General features: G+C 41.5%; 1 long non-coding RNA gene across 2 annotated transcripts; it reads right to left on the reverse strand.

Annotated features, from left to right (window-relative positions):
• Nucleotides 1-15,084: 15,084 nt before the first annotated feature.
• On the reverse strand, nt 15,085-18,546 carry LOC103641062 (uncharacterized). 2 transcript variants are annotated; one of them, XR_002265824.2, is made up of 6 exons: nt 18,407-18,546; nt 17,247-17,774; nt 16,995-17,153; nt 16,270-16,922; nt 15,585-15,667; nt 15,085-15,490 (listed from the first exon to the last, which is right to left on the reverse strand). It is a non-coding gene; the product is annotated as an uncharacterized lncRNA (long non-coding RNA). The 2 variants fall into 2 exon arrangements; XR_002265823.2 differs by lacking the exons at nt 16,995-17,153; nt 18,407-18,546 and having other exon boundaries at nt 17,247-17,356.
• Nucleotides 18,547-19,162: the final 616 nt, after the last annotated feature.

Below are 19,162 nucleotides of genomic sequence, written 5' to 3' on the forward strand. Positions count from 1 at the left end.
CGACGCATCGTTAGACTTTGAATTCATCATCGAAATATCCATCAAAGTCTCCAGCATCACCCTCTGATCAAAATATTAGCAGGGGTTAGCTCACTTATGGTCGGGGCTCAGCAAGTCGGGGAAAAATTAATGCAGGTTTAACAAGGTGAGGCTAAGGTTGAGCAGTAAGCATTTTAGTTGGTCAACATTTTATTAACAACACCTATCTTACTAATAAGTGTAAATCCTAAGTATCCCATTAAACAAAGGAATATGAGTATATCGAAAACACTTAACTAAAACCACTTAAGCAAACCATTGGCAGATCATCGGATCTCGATTTATTTCCATCTTCAAGTTCAATTATCATGTGAGGAGTCCAAGCCGCTCGTAACCGTGAGCACGGCTGATATATCAATTTTACACTCTACACAGGTGGTACAACTTTAGCCACAAGATGTGTATCCCATCTAGCCTGGATTGTACGGACCCTTAAACACTGCCGAGGTGAATGGCTAGGGATCCACTATGAGGCTTTCACAAAATACACTTAATACAAAGCAACCCGCTAAGGTTTCTAAATTCGGTGTGGAGGCCCTCTGGGTGAGGTATCTTAGCCAATAATATGTCCCCATGTCAACGTGAGCTGCTACCACTGCCGCTCCCCCTGTTGCCCATATTTCAGGTAAGGTTGCTAGGCACTAAGCATATAAAGCTAATTACCAAAGCCAGAGCCATGATAGCACTCGTGGTTGCACTGTTATCCTGGATGGTCACTCCATGTTCCAATTAATATGAAACAATATTGTTTAACCATCAGGTTAATATCATAATGCCAATTTCAATTTCGGAACATTAATATCAATTAATGAGTGACATCAAAATTATTAAATTGAGCGGTAGCACAAATTTGCAAAGCTTAATATTTTCCCAGGGTAATCAAGGAATAAAGTTGGTAAATCTAGGAAATCTTAGGTAAATCCCAACAAATTATGCAGTATATCCAAAAAGTAAACATTATTATATGCATTAATTGGGTGCAAATAGAATATGCAGAGGGAGAATCCACTTGCCTTGCCCAAGCGTGTCCTACGTGTCGTCTTCGAACGTGTTAGGCTCGTCTACCTTATAGTCCACTTCTAGCATCGATTTGCGTTTCACACATACTAAAGAATATGTACGCCAAATAAATAAACATACACCAATACGGGGTAATCATTCACCATTACATTCACATTAACACATCGCACTTATCACACACATAAATACGTCTTAGCGCGTAAATGCTTATTAATTCAATTTTGACTATTATTACGAGTCATAAATGGTGCAATTATGAGTAGGTGCTATAAATATAGTTTTAACTAGTATTAATATGTATTAACATCATCAATGAAAATAAATGGTAATTATTGTTTTTAATACTAATAAATAGACTAATAGACTTTATTCCTTTTTATTTCTAACTTGAATCATTGAGTATAGCTAAAAATGAATCTATTAACATTAATATTCTAAAAATCAATATAAACCACTAATTGGGCTTTTTATAACTTAAGCGGGGTTATTTTGACATAAACAAGTATTTTACTAACTCTAAGAATTTAAGTGCTATACTCGCGAACATGTTTATTTTGGATAGTAAATATCTATTTTCCATACTACTAGTGGTATTTTCTCCTTTCTTTCTAAAATAAAATATTAATAAAAATAATCGGAGATAAATCATCTAAAATCCTATAAGTTTATATGACATGAATTCTATACCATTTTCTAAATCCACTAAAGTGAACCTATGACTACAATTCTCCAAATAATTTCCAAAGTTCAATGTGACCAAAATTAGCTATAAAATTTCATATCTAGTATTTTTATGACCAACATGTGACTACTAAAATTTTCTCATATTTCTCTTTAATCCAAAAATCATCGCATCGACTAACATGAACAATCACGGTGCTCTACTAATCGCATATATCTACCAAAATTCCATAACGCACATACGTATGAATTTCAGATCACACATGTTCACATTACAACCAAATAAATATACAATTCATGAATTGAATCAAAAGAATTTCGAAAATACACAAATTAATTTTGGGATGTCTTCAACCTTGGGTTCTTGCTTGCGCAGGGAAATGGAGATGGCTCGGCAAGGAGGTCGGTCGAGCAAGAGAAGCGGGCATGGGTCCTCGACGTCGGGCGGGCTCTAGCGGGGCGAGCTCCGGTGAACTCCGGTGAACTCCGGCGAGCAGGGCGTGTGGTGGCGAGCTCCGGCGACGATGGCAAGCGAGGAGAGCTAGAGAGAGGGGCGAGCTCGGGTAGGGGAGGAAGGGAGAGAGGAGGAGCTCGGTTTTATAAGGACTAGGAGGTAGAGGGAAGGACGGCCGGGGGAATGGAGAGGGGCGGCCGGCTGTTCATCATGGTCGTAGATGCGTCAGTTACAAGGAGAATAATGGGGGAAAAAGAAGAAACAAATGTTGTGAAGGGAGGAAGAAACGGTCGCAGTTGCATCTCCATTAATGCTGTGGCGAACGGACGGTGGGGTGGCAGGCTTGGTCGGCTCAGACCGGGCGCTTCAGGGCTCGTCGCGGGGGTGGGCGCTCGGTGTAGGGCGCGGCCGGATGGCCGGCGTGCAGGGGCGCGCTGGTCGGGTTTCCTGTGCGCGCGCAAGAGAGAGGTGAGAGGGAGGAGAGAGAATAGGGGAGAGGAGAGGAATAGGGGAGGTGGCGGCTGCTTGGAGGCAGCCAGGGAAGAGGGCGCGGTTAGGGTTAGTTAGATGGGCCCCTAGTGGGCCTTAGGGTTAGGGAGTTTTTTTCGAAATGTATTTTTAAATAGCTTAAAAATTCATAAAAATTCACCAAAACTGTTTATAAATAAAATATTTATTTTTAGACTAATAATTATTATAATATTTAATAATTATGTTATTTACTTGAATTTTTCCTATAAAAAGAATTTGCTATTAAACATCCAATAATCAATCATGCGAAATAAAAAATGATTCAAAATGCAAATAAATAATAAACACTTGAATAAAAATTTATTATTCTAATTACCATAATAACTAAATTCCATATTTTTAGTTGATGTCTTTTATAGTGTTACAAACCTACCCCTATTAAAAGAATCTCGTCCTCGAGATTAAGAAACTTCCGAAAATAACTGAGGGAATTCTGCTCTGAGTTCGTCTTCTCTTTCCCAAGTGGCCTCATATTCCGAATGATGACTCCACTGAACCTTGCACATGTTAATGACTACTTCATGTAATTTTGCGAGATGTTTCCAGAATTCTGACCGAGTACTCCGAATAAGTCAAATCCTCATTGACATTTAGTTCTTCCATGGGTAACTGTTCCTCCGGCACTCCCAAGCACTTCTTGAGTTGTGATACGTGAAATACGTCATGCACGTCCGATAAACTATCGGGTAGCTCTAACTGGTACGCTACTTCACCTTTTCTTTCCAAAATCTTGAATGGGCCAATATAGCGAGGTGATAATTTTCCCTTAACTTTAAATCTTTTCATTCCTCTCATCGGTGAAACTTTAAGGTATACGAAGTCTCCTACTTCGAATATCAATTCTCTTCTATTATCATCATAGCTTTTCTGTCTTGACTGTGCTGTCTTCAAATTTTCTCTAATAATCTGCACTTGCTTTTCTGCTTCTTGGAGACTTTCTGGACCAAATACTTGACTTCTCTAGTCTGATTCCAATAAAGCAGTGTTCTACACTTTCGTCCATAAAGTGCTTCATATGGTGCCATTTTTAGACTTGCCTGATAACTATTGTTATACGAGAATTCTGCATAAGGCAAACGTTTATCCCAGCTTCTACCATACTTTAGAGCACAAGCTCTTAGCATATCCTCCAACACTTGGTTTGTTCTTTCCGTTTGCCCATCCGTTTGCAGATGATAAGCTGAACTAAAGTTTAGCTTGGTATCCATGGACTCATGTAGTCTTTTCCAAAAGCGCGAGGTAAACTGGGTTCCTCGATCTGATACAATCTTCTTCGGTACTCCATGCAGACAAACAATCCTTGACATGTATAACTCTGCTAATTGGGCTCCTGAGTAAGTTGTCTTCACAGGTATAAAGTGTGCCACTTTAGTCAACCTGTCTACTATGACCCATATTGAATCATAGCCATCCTGAGTACGGGGTAGTCCAACTATGAAATCCATACCGATTTCTTCCCATTTCCATTCAGGTACCTTGAGAGGTTGTAGCAATCCTACTGGTCTTTGGTGTTCAGCTTTAACTCACTAACACACGTCGCACAATGCAACATGAGTAGCAACATCTCTTTTCAAACCGTACCACCAATACTTTTCCTTTAGATCCTGGTACATCTTTGTACTCCTAGGGTGAATAGAGTAAGCCGAATCATGAGCTTCTCTCAAAATAAGTTGGCGAAGGTGTTCAATTTCTAGTACACATATTCTCTTTTTAAACCATATTGTGCCTTGATCAACTTCCATGAAATCTGGGGCTTTACCCAAACCAATCAAAGTTTTAATTTCCTTAATTTTCTCATCAGCTTCTTGTCCTTTACGAATCTCTTCTTCCAAAGTAGATTCAACTTCCATAATCGTTGCTTCTACTTTATTGAGCATACCAAGGTTGAGTTGTTCCATTTCCCAGCACAATTCCTTTGACATCAAATGAGTAGTGATGTTGTTCACTCTACCCTTACGGCTCAAAGCATCAGCCACTACATTTGCTTTTCCTGGGTGATATTGTATTTCCAAATCATAGTCTTTGATCAACTCAAGCCGTCTTCTCTGTCTTAGGTTGAGTTCCTTCTGAGTGAATATATATTTCAAGCTTTTGTGATCCGTGAAGATTTTGCACTTGTTTCCAATCATATAGTGTCTCCAAATCTTCAAAGCGTGCTCTATGGCATCTAGTTCCAAATCATGAGTAGGATAATTCTTCTCATGCTTCCTCAACTGCCTTGAAGCATAGGCTATTACTTTTCCTTCTTGCATTAGTACACATCCAAGTCCAAGGTGTGATGCATCGCAATACACATCAAATCCCTTGTGAATGTCTGGCTTACCAATACTGGTGCAGTGGTTAACCTTTTCTTGAGTTCTTCAAAACAATTCTGGCACACTTCATCCCACTAGAACTCTTTACCTTTCTCCAGTAGTGAGGTAAGAGGTTTCACTAACTTGGAAAAACCTTCAATAAATCTTCTATAGTATCCTACCAATCCAAGAAAACTTCTGATCTTGGACGCATCCTTTGGTTGCTTCCAATTTAGAATCTCACTTATCTTTCCTAGGTCCACTTTAATTCCACCATCAGTAACAATATGTCCTAAGAAAGCAACTTCCTTCAACCAAAAATCACACTTCGAGAACTTTGCATGAAGTTGGTTGTCACAAAGCTTTTGTAGGACTAGCCTTAGATGATCTTCATGGGTTTCTTCATGCGAAGAATATATCAATATGTCATCAATGAATACGACCACAAACTGATCCAGATATTCCATGAATACTTTATTCATCAAGTTCATAAAGTATGCTGGTGCATTAGTTAGTCCAAACGACATGAGCAAAAACTCATATAATCCATATCTTGTGTTGAAGGTTGTCTTGGGTACATCTTTTGCTCGAATCTTTAACTGATGATATCCCAATCTTAGATCTATCTTTGAGAATATCTTAGCTCCCTTCATCTGATCAAAAAAAATCTTCAATCTGAGGTAATGGGTATTTATTCTTAATGGTTACTTCATTCAAACTTCAATAATCAACACACATTCTCCTTGAACCATCTTTCTTGCTCACAGATAGAACTGGGGCTCCCCAAGGGGATGAACTTGGGCGAATGAAACCTTTTTCTAGTAATTCTTCTATTTGTTTCTTCAGTTCTACTAAATCTTTGGCATCCATTCTATAAGGTCTCTTTGAGATAGGTGCAGTTCCAGGTAATAATTCAATAGAAAACTCTATATCACAGTCAGGTGGCATACCTGGTAATTCCTCTGGAAATACGTCTGGGTACTCACACACTGTGGCGGAACCGCCCGAATTATTCCAACTTAAGTGCCTAAGTCCCGGCTTAGAGGCTAGACCACACATAAATAGGAATAAAACGTCAGTCCCTCGGATCTAGTCCGACAAGGCCACTAACAGGATCAAGTACCACGTACTCACTCGAAGGTGAGGCACAGAGCAAATACAATAAAGCATAAAACCATACTTTAAAGGAGTACTTAAAATTATTACAACATCATCGGAGTTTTGCAAAAGTAATTGTCATTGTTCGAAATGCAGCGGAATATAACTAACAGTAAATAAACGGAGGGATGGGGAAGCTTGGCCCATCACTCCTCATGCTCCTCCTCTGCTGAGGCAGGGTCCCACTCGACTGTCCAACGCATAGGCAAGATGGACGGCCAAGTCACTCCAGCAACCATATCCTCCAGAGAACCTGTAAAAATTATGCCACAAGCAAGGCTGAGTATACTAATACTCGCTAGACTTACCTGGTGTGAGGAGTCTACTTCTCTACCTCTAGACATGCAGCTGTTTGGCTGAGGGGTTTGGTTTTCCAAAAGCACTAGTTGAGTCTAAAATCAAGTTTTAGCTTTTCAAATTTTAGTGTACTCTCGTAAGACTAAATGTGTACCTAGCTAATCATACATGCTACCAAACATTTAGCAATCAACATCTATTGCCAAATCAACTCATTTCCCCTTGTTACTCAATGTAGTAGCATGGATCAAGTAGTCTCATTAGCTGCGAGAAGTAGACGATTCGAACCGATTTATCCTTGCAAGGTGAACCTAAACACACGACGTGGTGAGGCACTCCGTCCCCACACACATCAACCGTCCCCATCGATTCCCCGTCAACAGATCAGGGCTCACCGCCTTGGCGTACAATGCCTCACTGACCCCGACTGCCATCGTGTAGTGACCGCACTTGTACCCACCATAACCGGAATGGGAGACCACGTCTCAGGTCACGTGAGGGGTAAAGTCTGCAGGCAGGTTCACTCAGGTACTAGGCTTACCGATTTACCATATTTCTCGGCATGTGTTTAGTACGTTCAAACGCTTGACACACGGTACAACACCTTAATCCTTATTCCAATTTCCGCCTCGTAGACAACGCCTCCCCATTGATCGTTGTCCACAGACCATCATCATTACGATATAAAAATGGGTACAACCAATTCTTGACCTCACTCGACTGCTAGAAAAATCACTCGACTTCTATCGAGATCCCTAATTAGAAAAGCAGCTACTCGACCTAGCATACTAGTATCCATCTCAAAAGGAATCCTGAGTTCATGCAACTAGGGTTTCAGTCAACTCCTACACTTAAGTGCACAATACAAGCCTACAATCAATAAGTGCAGTAAAATAGCATATAGAATTGGTTATGCATAAAATCGAGGCTTGCCTTCCAAAGCTGGGGCAGGCAGATCCTCGATGGCAGGCTCTGGTGCTGGCTCCAGGACTACCTCCTGAGCAACTCCTTGCTCCGGAACGAGGATGTACTCTCCGTCGGCGAGATTACAGTCTATCGAATGCAATGAATAAGATATATGCATATTAATGATATGGCAATTTGTAATGTAAGGTGGACAATATTAAAATAGTGAGTAAACTAGTGTTTTCTTTGCCGGAGAGTGTACTAAGGGTTGTAGACACTCATCCAAGGGTATTGAGTGAACTTAAGAATTTTAGTCATCTCTTATATGTTTGCTTGGGCTCTTGGGGGATTTAATTGCACACCACTAATTTCTCCCAACAACTCTTATCCTACTTACTGTTTTGCCAATTAAGTACTTTTGAACTATCATGGCAATTTAGAATTTTCTAAAAATTTTACAAAAATTACAGTGGGTAAACTTTGACCTCTGTGGTTTATTCTAAAAATTTGAGGTTGAAATTAATTCAGATACTCCTTGTGCAAAAATGACAAAAGGAAGGGTACAAGGGTATTTTGCACTATAGCTTTGATTTAGGTGAGGTTTCTGGACTAAATTTTATTTTTGCTAAGATTCATGGGTGATAATAAGCTTCTGTGCCAAAGATCACAAAAAAGACCCACTGGGTATTTAGTTGTGCTTTTCTAAAGTTTAATGCCAAAAATGTACTTATAACTAACTTGTTATTTGAAAAATGTCAAACTACAGAACTTATATTTTTCCTAGATTCCTACTAGCATATTATTAGTTATCTAAAGGATTGGGTGGGTTCTCCTTAGGATTATTTTTCTAGAATTTTCTAAGTTTTCATGGATTTTATGAAATAAAATGTGTTGCATTTCTTTTGTACTAACAGAGGGCTTAACAAAATTTTCTAGTGAACTATGTTAATAAAGTAAGCTAACAAAAATGTGGTTGCCCCTGGTCCTTATTTTAAACTCCCTTTCCCATTTTCTCTAACTTTGAATTAAAGTAAGTTTAAATGGTAAACCCTTACCTAAACTGGTATACTGAGGGGTTTATTAATTTTAAACAGGCTAGGTAGTGGTTAAATACCTCTATAATTTTTCTCAACCTTAATCTAACTGTGTAGCTATTTTTCCCTTCTTTATTTATCTTTTGGCCAGTTTACTATTTAAATCAAAACTTTAAAATTTGTTACAGTACTTAGGGTGTTTGGTATTTTTCCTAAGTAGTTCATATTATTTAGAACCTAGCATAATTAATTTGACTAAATTTGGTTGGATAAAACTGAAGTTATGAATTTTGCAAGCTCTGTCTACATTTAAATGAATAATGTTTAAAAGGTTTAAGGAAAAACCAGTTTACACCGAGACCCCTGGGCTTTCCCTTAACTAAGTCCTTAAACTATACCCCTGCGGGACTATTCATCTGAGTCACTGACTGTTCAAACCCCCCCAGCTTCTTCTTCTTTTCCCCCGAGCTCCCTTCCCCTTTGAAACAGTAACCGCGGGGAATAAACAGGGTGGTGCGGCTTACCGGCGGCGAGGGCGGTCCGGCGAAGGGCGGGGTTAGATCCGGGAGGTCCTGGCGGTCACGTCGAGGTGCGACTCATCGACGGTGATGGCCGGAATCAGTCGGGCCACGTGCGCAGGCGGTCGGGCTCGTCGGCGACGTACGCTCCGGCCTGCTCACGGCGGTATTGCTCAATCCAATGGCACAGGAAGCTTCATGGGGTGCTAAGGATGCTGCTAGTGCAAGGAATCGAAGAAAGGCACACCGTGGAGCTCGGTCTACGTGCGCCGGCGGTCGGGTGAAGTCCGGCGACGTCGATTCGGTGTCTCCGGTGAGGTAGAGTTCAATCCCCGGCTCTGGAAGCTTCACCGAGGTCTGTAGAGGCTATTCCGAGGGTTGGACGGGGTGGGGAATGGCTAGGTTGGCCGGTCTATGGTGGCCGTGGCTTGCGCGGCCGCTGGCACCTCGCTCACTGAGCAAACTCCGGCGAACTCGAGCTTGGGTTGGGTCAGTGGCGCGCGGGGGTGTACGTCGAGGCCAGGATGGCTTTTATAGGTGCGGGCGCGGGCGTGGACGCGAGGTTGGCAAGGGTCTTGTGCAAATCTGCCTCTGTTCAAGCGCCTGCAGAGATCACAAACGTGCGAATCTTGCCAAGGGTCTTCTGCAAATCTCTTCCTGGCACCTAGGGCTAGCTAGTTTGTGTAAGATCTAATGGGAGATATGCCCTAGCTTGTGAGATATGCGGGCGCCAAGTCAAGTCTGTCGGCACTGTTCACCAGTGACAAAACCGGTGTCAAACCATGTCAAACGACCTCGGTTTGAATTCAATTTTTTGAGAGAGGTGCCTTGGATGATTTGGGTACTTTTTGCTATTTGGTCCAAGTGGTTTGGGTGCCAGCACAAAGGTGAACACCTTTGAACATTGGTCTAGGGTGGTTTTTGGGACTTAGAGAAAATTTTAAAGGCTCAAGTGTGCTTTCCACTTGGTGAACTATTTTGAGGTTTTTGTTTGGCCTTTTTGCAATATTTCTCTTATGAAATTTTGTAGCTTTACTAATACTCTTCATCTTTGTAATGGTTCATTTTATGTTTTGATCATTTGCCCACTCTTTCCCTTTTAATCCCATGATTAGGGTTTAAGGGTTTAAGAAGGAATCAGGGTTTTAGAATATTGTTTGTGGGTGAACATTGTATGAAACATATGGTTTTCTTCCTTATTATGGTTAATGCTTAGCTTAGCCATGATTCTAAAACTTTTAGTGCCTTCACTCTCCATTTTAGCATAAAGTTTGAGTAGGACCTAATGTGCTTCTTTGGCCAGGGCTTTGGGTAACATCAGGGGTGTTACAGCCCTCCCCCTTAAAGGAATCTCGTCTCGAGATTGGGTAGGGATTCTTTAGTGGGGTACCAAGAAGATGTGTGTTGGTGTGTTGCAGTTTCCTTTAACCAAGTTTCTCTAGTTAACTGCTCTTCGAATGCCATCCTCTTTGCAACTTCAGAAGGAAGTCCTTCTAGATTTGTTTTCATAACATACTCTACTCTTATTTACTAGGTTTCTCTTATATTTAGATTCAAAAGGGCAGGTGGGGTGGTGCTTCAGGTTACGTACCGATTCCTTTAGGCAGAAAGTCGGGGAAGCGAGAACGTAGAAAATCCTCAGTCTCCCACGTAGCCTCTTCTTCTGAATGGTTGCTCCACTGAACCTTATACATTCGAATTGACCATGCTCGAGTTGGCCTTTCCTTTTGGTCCAATACCCTGACGGGGTGCTCTTGATAAGATAAGTCTGGTTCTATCTCCAATTCTGGTTCAGGTAGCACTTCCATGGGTAAGCGGACACACTTCCGTAGCTGAGATATGTGGAACACATCATGAATTGCTGACATGTGAGATGAAAACTTCAACGTGTAGGCTACAGGTCCACAAGTCTCTTTGATCTCATAGGGCCCAATATAGCGAGGAGCTAACTTGCCCTTGATTCCAAACCTCTAAACACCTTTGGTGGGTGACACCTTAAGGTATACATGATCCCCCACTTCGAATTGCAGAGGTTTCCTCCTCTTATCATGATAGCTCTTCAACCTGGCCTGAGCAGCTTCCAAGTTCTTCTTAATAACTCTAACTTTCTCCTCGGCTTCAAGTACTAAGTCAGGTCCAAAAATTTCTTTTTCTCCGGCTTGTGACCAATTTAGCTGCGTTCTACACCTTCTCCCATACAAGGCCTCGAACGGTGCCATCTTTAGGCTGGACTGGTAGCTGTTATTGTAAGAGAATTCAGCCAAGGAAAGGCACTTATCCCAATTCTTCCCATAGTGCAACACACACACCCTCAACATGTCTTCCAAAATCTGATTTACTCTTTCTGTCTGGCCATCTATTTGAGGGTGGTATGCTGAGCTTCTTATCACATGGGTTCCAAGTGACTCTTGCAGCTGCTCCCAGAAACGTGCTACGAACGGTGCTCCTTTGTCTAACACGATAGTCCTTGGTATTCCATGCAAATGCACTATTTGGTCAGTATAGATTTCTGCATACTTTTCTGCCCTGTGGGTGGTATGTACTGGCAAGAAATGAGCTGTCTTGGTTAATCTATCCACAATGACCCAAATATAATCATGGTGTCGGGATGTGTTGGGTAAACCCACAATAAAATCCATGCTGAGGTCCTCCCATTTCCAAGATGGTATGGGAAGGGGCTGTAAGGTACCTGCTACCTTCAAATGACTAGCCTTGATTCTTTGGCAAGTGTCGCATTCAGATACATACTTAGAAATTTCCCTCTTCATTATGGTCCACCAATACAAAGATTTGAGATCATGATACATCTTGTTACTGCCGGGGTGCATGGAAAATTTGGAAAGATGAGCTTCATCCAATATTTTATGCCTGATTTCTGGATTCTTAGGAACAACCAATCGGTCTTCAAACCATAGAACTCCCTTGTTGTCCTGACGAAAGCATTTGTACTTATCCACCTTTTGTTCAAGCATCTCTTTAATGACTTGAACACCCTTGTCACCAATCTGTGCCATGATTATCTGCATCATGTAGAGTGGGCTCCACTGAGATATAATTCAAGGTACCTGAGGAAACAACTTCCATGTTCAGCTTGCACAACTCGTCACACAGAGTGGCGATCTTAGAGTCCATAGTTACACAGTTGCACTGGGCCTTTCGACTTAGGGCATCTGCCATGACATTTGCCTTGCCTAGATGGTAATGCACTTCCAAATCATAGTCCTTGATTAATTCCTACCATCTTCTCTGCCTCATATTAAGATCAGCCTAAGTGAAAATATATTTGAGACTCTTGTGATTAGTATAGATGTTACAATGAGCTCCCATTAAATAATGTATCCATATCTTTAGAGCATGAACTACGGCTACTAACTCCAAATCATGTGTGGGGTAGTTCTGCTCATGAGGCCTGAGTGCTCGAGATGCATATGCAATAACTCTGCTGTCTTGCATCAAGACACATCCCAATCCAGTGCCTAAAGCATCGCAATAAACATCAAAAGATTTGGTGTTGTCAGGCTGCGCTAGCATGGGTGCTGTTGTCAGATGCTGCCTCAATGTATGAAAGGCATCCTCACATTTCTGACTCCATTCATACTTCATTCCTTTCTTCAACAATTCATTCATTGGCTTTGCAATCCTGGAGAAATCCAGAATGAATCGTCGATAATACCCTGCCAATCCCAGAAAACTCTGAATCTGCCGTACGGTGGTAGGAGGTTTCCAATTCATCACCTCTTGCACTTTCTTAGGATCAACTGATATCCCATCCTAAGAAATGGTGTGACCCAAAAATTTAATTTCCCTTAGCCAGAATTCACATTTTGACAACTTAGCATATAAGCGATGATCGCACAGTCTCTGAAGTACTGTATGCAAGTGCATAGTATGCTCCTGTTCATTTCTTGAATATACCAGAATGTCATCAATGAAAACCACCACAAACTTGTCCAGTTCTGGCATAAATACTGAGTTCATCAAATACATGAAATATGCTAGGGCATTGGTCAGCCCGAAAGACATCACCAAGTACTCATAAAGTCCGTATCTGGTAGAGAAAGCCGTCTTCGGAATATCGCTGGCCCTGATTTTGATTTGATGATAGCCAGAGCAAAGGTCTAACTTGGAAAACACCTTGGCTCCCACCAACTGATCAAACAACACATCGATGCGGGGCAAGGGATACTTATTTTTAATAGTTACCACATTGAGAGGGCGGTAATCAACACACAACCTCAGACTCTCATCCTTCTTCACGAACAATGCTGGACATCCCCATGGTGAAGTACTTGGGGGGATGAATCCCTTGTCCAACAATTCTTGCAACTGCTTTTTCAATTATGTCAACTCCGCTGGAGGCATCCTATAGGGTCTCTTGGATATAGGGGCAGTTCCGGGTTGCAGCTCAATTGCAAACTCTGTCTCTATCGGGTGGCATCCCTAGCAACTCATCTAAAAAACATCGGGGTACTCACAGACCACTGGAATCCTTTCGATAGGGGACTCTATCAGGGCGAAAGCACATGAATGGGTACAACCCTGGTTAGGCAAATATAACGTGATTTCACCACAAGTAGGTGAGTGTATCTCAATGGCCCTTGCTGCGATATCAATCATTGCCCGATGCCTTGATAACCAGTCAGTTCCTAAGATGATATCCACACTATCCAACCCCAAGATAAGGAGGGTGGTTTTAATTATAAGACTACCAAATTTTATAAGCACATGCATGTTGATTTGATAGATGGCAACCCTGCCTCCTGGTGTTGAAATGGTAATGCCCCCATTTGTGTGATGAAAAGGTAACTGGCATTTGGCACTAAATTTTGCACTGATAAAACTGTGTGATGCACCTGAATCAAAAAGAATGACTGCAGGAGAATTCAAAACGGAAAAGATACCAGTCATGACGGGTGCTCCCTCTGGAATGTCAGCCAACGTGGTGAAATTCAGCTTGCCTTGCCTCACTTGCACCCTCTACCTCTTGCCTTGGTTCTAATTTGAATTCTGCCCCTGCCTCTACTGGTTCTTGGTGCAATTCATGGCATAGTGTCTAGTGCTACCACAAGTGAAACATCTGTTGTCATTGGCCTAACGGTACTGCTGCTGTGGCTGGTTGTTGTGCCTCTGAACTGGGGGTTGAGAGCGGTTGGGTGCCTGCTGTTGCTGTTGTGGTCGGACCACCCACCGTCCTTGCTGCTGAGGTCCCCTACTCTGAGTGTCGGACACAATCCTGAAGCGCTGAGGCTGAGGTGAAGGTCCTACCATAGGGGTCTTCCTCTTCTTTTCTGCCTGGCGGGATGTGTTGCAGTCTTCCTGAGAAATGGCCATGTTGACTAACTCATTATAGTTGTTGGCCGTGATTGTGTTGAGACGGTCACGGAGCTTAGTACTGAGGCCCCTCCTGAATCTGTCCCTCTTCTTCTCATCAGTGTCAGCATGATAGCCTGCATACTGACACAGGTCATTGAAGGCTTGGGTGTACTGCAACACTGTACGACTCCCCTGAGTGAGAGCCAGAAACTCATTGAGCTTGCGGTCCATGATGCCTGCGGGTATGTGATGTCCTCCGAATGCTGCCTTAAACTCTCCCCATTCCACCACGTGGTCAACCGGCTGCATACACTACAACCTTTTAGGCCTTCTATGACATTGTGATTATGTCACCAACTAGTGTTTATTTGTCACAGGTTGTGTTTTGGTGACATCGTTGTGATGAAAAGGTCATCGTCACAGAAGGTGCGTGTTAAATAGACTACAATGACGATCATCAAAAAAATGTCAGAGTTTATGACGCACATCAAATTCGTCACTAAATCTATGACACTCTATTTTGTCATAAGTCATTATAAAAACGTCACGATTTGTATTGACATGCATTGCCACATGGCTATGGTGATGAGGTGGCATGTGACGTGGCAAACCGTTATGACGAAAACATTTGTCATAGATTTGATCATGTGGCAAGCCACGTGGAAGATGATGTGGCAAAATTGTTGTGACAAAGAATTTTGTCATAAATTGGAGGCGTTGGCCGCTGACATGGCAAGTGATATGGCGAAGCATTTGTGGTAGATATAATCATCATGAGAATAATCACATCATATGAATTCATACCATGGAATATTACACATCACAACCAAAATATCATATGAATATGTTGAACACAAATATTTCATCCATGAGAGAATTATATAACTTCAAAACATATATCTGCAAATTCTTTAACTTAAAATCCAAATCAAATCCTATAACTTCAACTCAAAGTATTATACATTAAGCATAATTGAAATAATCATATAACTTCAAATCTAGAGCTACTGTAACAAGCTACTATAACAGCCATAAGGTTGTAGGCCCTATAGTGGTTAGTTAGACTTAAGATGGAGGCACTTGGCCTCGATTGAAGCTTAATAGTTGATGAAGGAGGTTATTTTCTTCGATCGATCTCTTCATACTATTAATGGTCTCCTGAGATGCTTTTGCTGCTACATTTGAGGATCTCCAGCTCGACGAGGCCGAGCAACATGAGCCCCGTTGTGAGCCTAGACATGATCCCTGCCAAAAGCACGAGGAAGGAGATGCTCACACAATCACTATCATTCAAACCATACAATGAGCAAATAGTAATTTTTGGACATCAGATGAATACCTCTCCAAAGGCAAGAACAAATGTCGCTGACAATAATACAAAAAGAACATGATGAAACATTCTATCAAAAATATAGGAAGTGCCTAAAAAGGTTGCAACGAGGTAAACATAAAAGTCAATGGTTAAAACAGAATGGAGTGCGAAAGGTATCAGAAAAAACAACATGTGAAATAAGAAAGAAATAAGGTATAAGAGTATCAACTGGTGAAAGAACACTAGTATGAGAAGTGTGATAGTAGATTTAGGACTAGAAAAATAATATCGATCAGATATACATACACCATATGATGTAATTGGACTAACACATATTGGTCGTGCTGCAGTTGAATGATGAAAGAAACTAGTAGCAACTGGGAGAAATAAGCCTATAGTGGATGCAATAGGTGTTATTCTCAGTCTTATCTAAACTTCATCAAATAGTTCCAAAATGTAAGATAATCATAAACAGGATTACAAAAAAATCATGCTGACATGGTGCAAAAAAAAGTTGAACAGGCACAACTTCAGAACATTGTCCCTCTCTCCCAATAATGAGTTAAAAGGTATAAGTGTTGATGCTAGGATAATTCATTAGAAGCTTTAAACTAAAATTTTGATATTACCATACATTCTTGTAGCAAATGAATACACTTCTAGAGTACAAAATAGTGTGATAATTGATATGATTGGAATCCAGATACTCTACCTCCATGGCAGCAACATTACACAACAATAGGGTGACATGAAGCTGGTGTTGCTTTTGAACAACTGGAAGGCTGGCAGCTGCAACAAACAAAGTAAATAATAAACAACACTTGAGGGACAACAGCAATACACTGTTGAAACTAAAAAGGGGATGCTAAAATACCGCACCAGGGTCGAGTCTTAGACCTATGCTTTGGCGTAGCAGCGACATCGTAGCCCATTTGAGAATGACCAAGACATTACCGGGGTCGAGGCTTAGAACAATGGTTTGTCATGGGACAAATCAGGAGATTTTTTAACCCAACCTAATTTTTTTTACACGGGGAGTCAAACTAAAAACCTAAGGAGTGCTACTTAGACCAGCTAATCAACTAGCTAGAGATCCTTTCACGCTGTAAAGATTACTAGGTAAGACAAAACTGAAAGTGCATTCTACCCTAGTAAATAAAAATGGTAGATACAGGATACTCCAGAGTGATCACTTTTTATGATTATCCATTGCATTATACTTCCTCTTCCCACTTATCTGATGTATCATTTCATATATCACCAGAACGAGGTGAACCATAGAAAAGAATGAATCCCATCCACAATGCTTTTCCTTATTCCTGACTATACCCATTTTTGTTTGTTCTCTTTCCTTTTCAAACACTTCTGCATGTAAAAAATATGTCAATGTTAGTGTTACCATCACATTTTATCCTCACTATCATTACTGCCACCTACAAAATCTAGCAGACTTCCGATACGAGCGAGAAAAAAATTCACCACCATACACCAAAGACGCTCGAATGTTCAAAATTACAGAGGTACTTGAGAATACGATAGAGTATATGACGTTCTCATCTCCATTCCTTCATGTAACCAGCCACACCAATGTGATCCCTACTACCAATATAACAAACCCACACATAGGACGGTAACCAGATCGAGCACAACGAGGTAACAACAGGGAATGGATAGGGATTCAGATCGTACTAGCCTGAGCCTTGGTGTCGGTGCCGCTGTGTTGGAGGATCTCTAGCTCAATAAGGCCGAGCAACGAGCCCAGTGTGAGTCTGGACATGATCCCTGTGAAGAGCACGAGGACATGTTGAACGAATCATCGGCAGCCAAAGTTATCCCCCAAAATAACTTATGGCCACAATGATACAACAGTTTCATAAACAAACAAACAAATATTCAGTAAAGATAACTTGAAATGAATAAGTAGGTATATAATGTAGGAAATGTGCCAACTCTGCACAAGGAGCACACGCATAACACAGGAGAATTTGAATCAGAAATTAACATCCAGTTTGAGAGAACAAAAATAGAAGAACATTCTCAAAAACTCTCACTGCAATATAACAAAACTTATGGAACATGAACAATCAGAGTATCCTCATCATCCCAAGATACTACTCCCTCCATCCAAAATTCCCGACAAATAAGGACTCTGAGAATTTTAGGAAAAAAAAGTGTACCAGGGGACTTCGAATAGGCAGCACATGCTGAACGGATCATCTGCAACCAAAGTTATCCTCTAGTTTAAGAAACCAGTTACAGTAGAGTGTTGCCAAGCTCTCATCACAATAAAAAAAGAATATGGAAGAGGAAGGACTGAATTATTGTCCTCGTTAGCCAACTCAGATTGGTCCTCGTTAATTAACTTGTGGGTTAAAGTCCTTATTTTTGGGATATATCATTTAAACATTAGGCACCCATATATATTCAATCCACGTGGGGTGAGGAACGAAATTTCAATATTAACAGGTTGATGCTACACATAAAACAAGGGTAAACTGGATGGTCTTTTCTCCTTATAGTTGATGGTGTCACAGGTTGCATTTGAGGGCAGTCCTATATAATAAACCAAGAATGAATCCAATGCTACATTAGGAAAAATTTATCTTTTGATGCTAAGGAAAGAACCATATGATATTCAGAAGCTGCACAGGGAATCTTCTCAAAAGGTTGGTTGAGCAAAAGTTTCAAGATAATATCCAGAACAATACTTTTCTGCACCACGAATACAACATAAACATTACAAGGTAGCCAAGTTAAGACCCTTGTTCGCCTAAGTAGATTTTTCTAATTCTCCTAACATCGAGGATCAGGATCCTTAATTATAGACATAAAACTTGCTCATTACTTACTTGCTTGCTGTCGTCGTTGTTTGATGTCCTGTAGTGGCACGCTCACTTGGCTAGCAGCTGCAGTCACGCGCTCGCGGCTTGCCTACTACCCTACAGTCTCGCGCTAAACTGGCGCAGCTGCTTGTACATGCGCTTCACCTCTGGCCTCACGTGCTCGCCCAGGGCGCACGGCGGCTGGCGCATGTGGTTCGCCCACACGGCCACACACAGACGCTTGGCCGCTCGAGGAGCCTGGGAGGGAATCAGAGGCGGGAGCCCTCACCTGCTCGCCGACCACCGCCATGATCGCGAAACCTTAGCACGCCCGCGGAGCCCCCCTCAACCTTAGCACGCCTGTGTAGCCGCTCAACCCTAGCACGCCCGCGTCCGCCACCGTGTGGGACTGTGGCCTATGGGTGCCGATTCATGGCAGATTGCAATTGTTCGACCTCTAGAGACTATTTGGTCCAACAGTAGGAGCCAGGCACTAGTGGCCATAGGTCTCCTGCATGTGGTTATTGCGGGCCGACGTTGATTTGGTGGGCTGCGAAATTACTAAGGAATAATAGACAAGTTGTATGGGCTAACGTATAGCGAGCGCTATAATAGACCATAACGAGTACTTCACCTCTATAAATATGTACTCCTTTCGTTCCAGTTTATAAAACCTAACCATTTTTTATCAGTCTAATAATGTAATACATGCTCTCTCTAGTCATACATACATCGATATATTAGTATATAGAGAATTAAATACATTTTTTAGTCTTTGAATCA

Source organism: Zea mays, chromosome 10 (genome assembly GCF_902167145.1).
Source record: "Zea mays cultivar B73 chromosome 10, Zm-B73-REFERENCE-NAM-5.0, whole genome shotgun sequence".
Lineage (NCBI taxonomy): Eukaryota > Viridiplantae > Streptophyta > Magnoliopsida > Poales > Poaceae > Zea > Zea mays.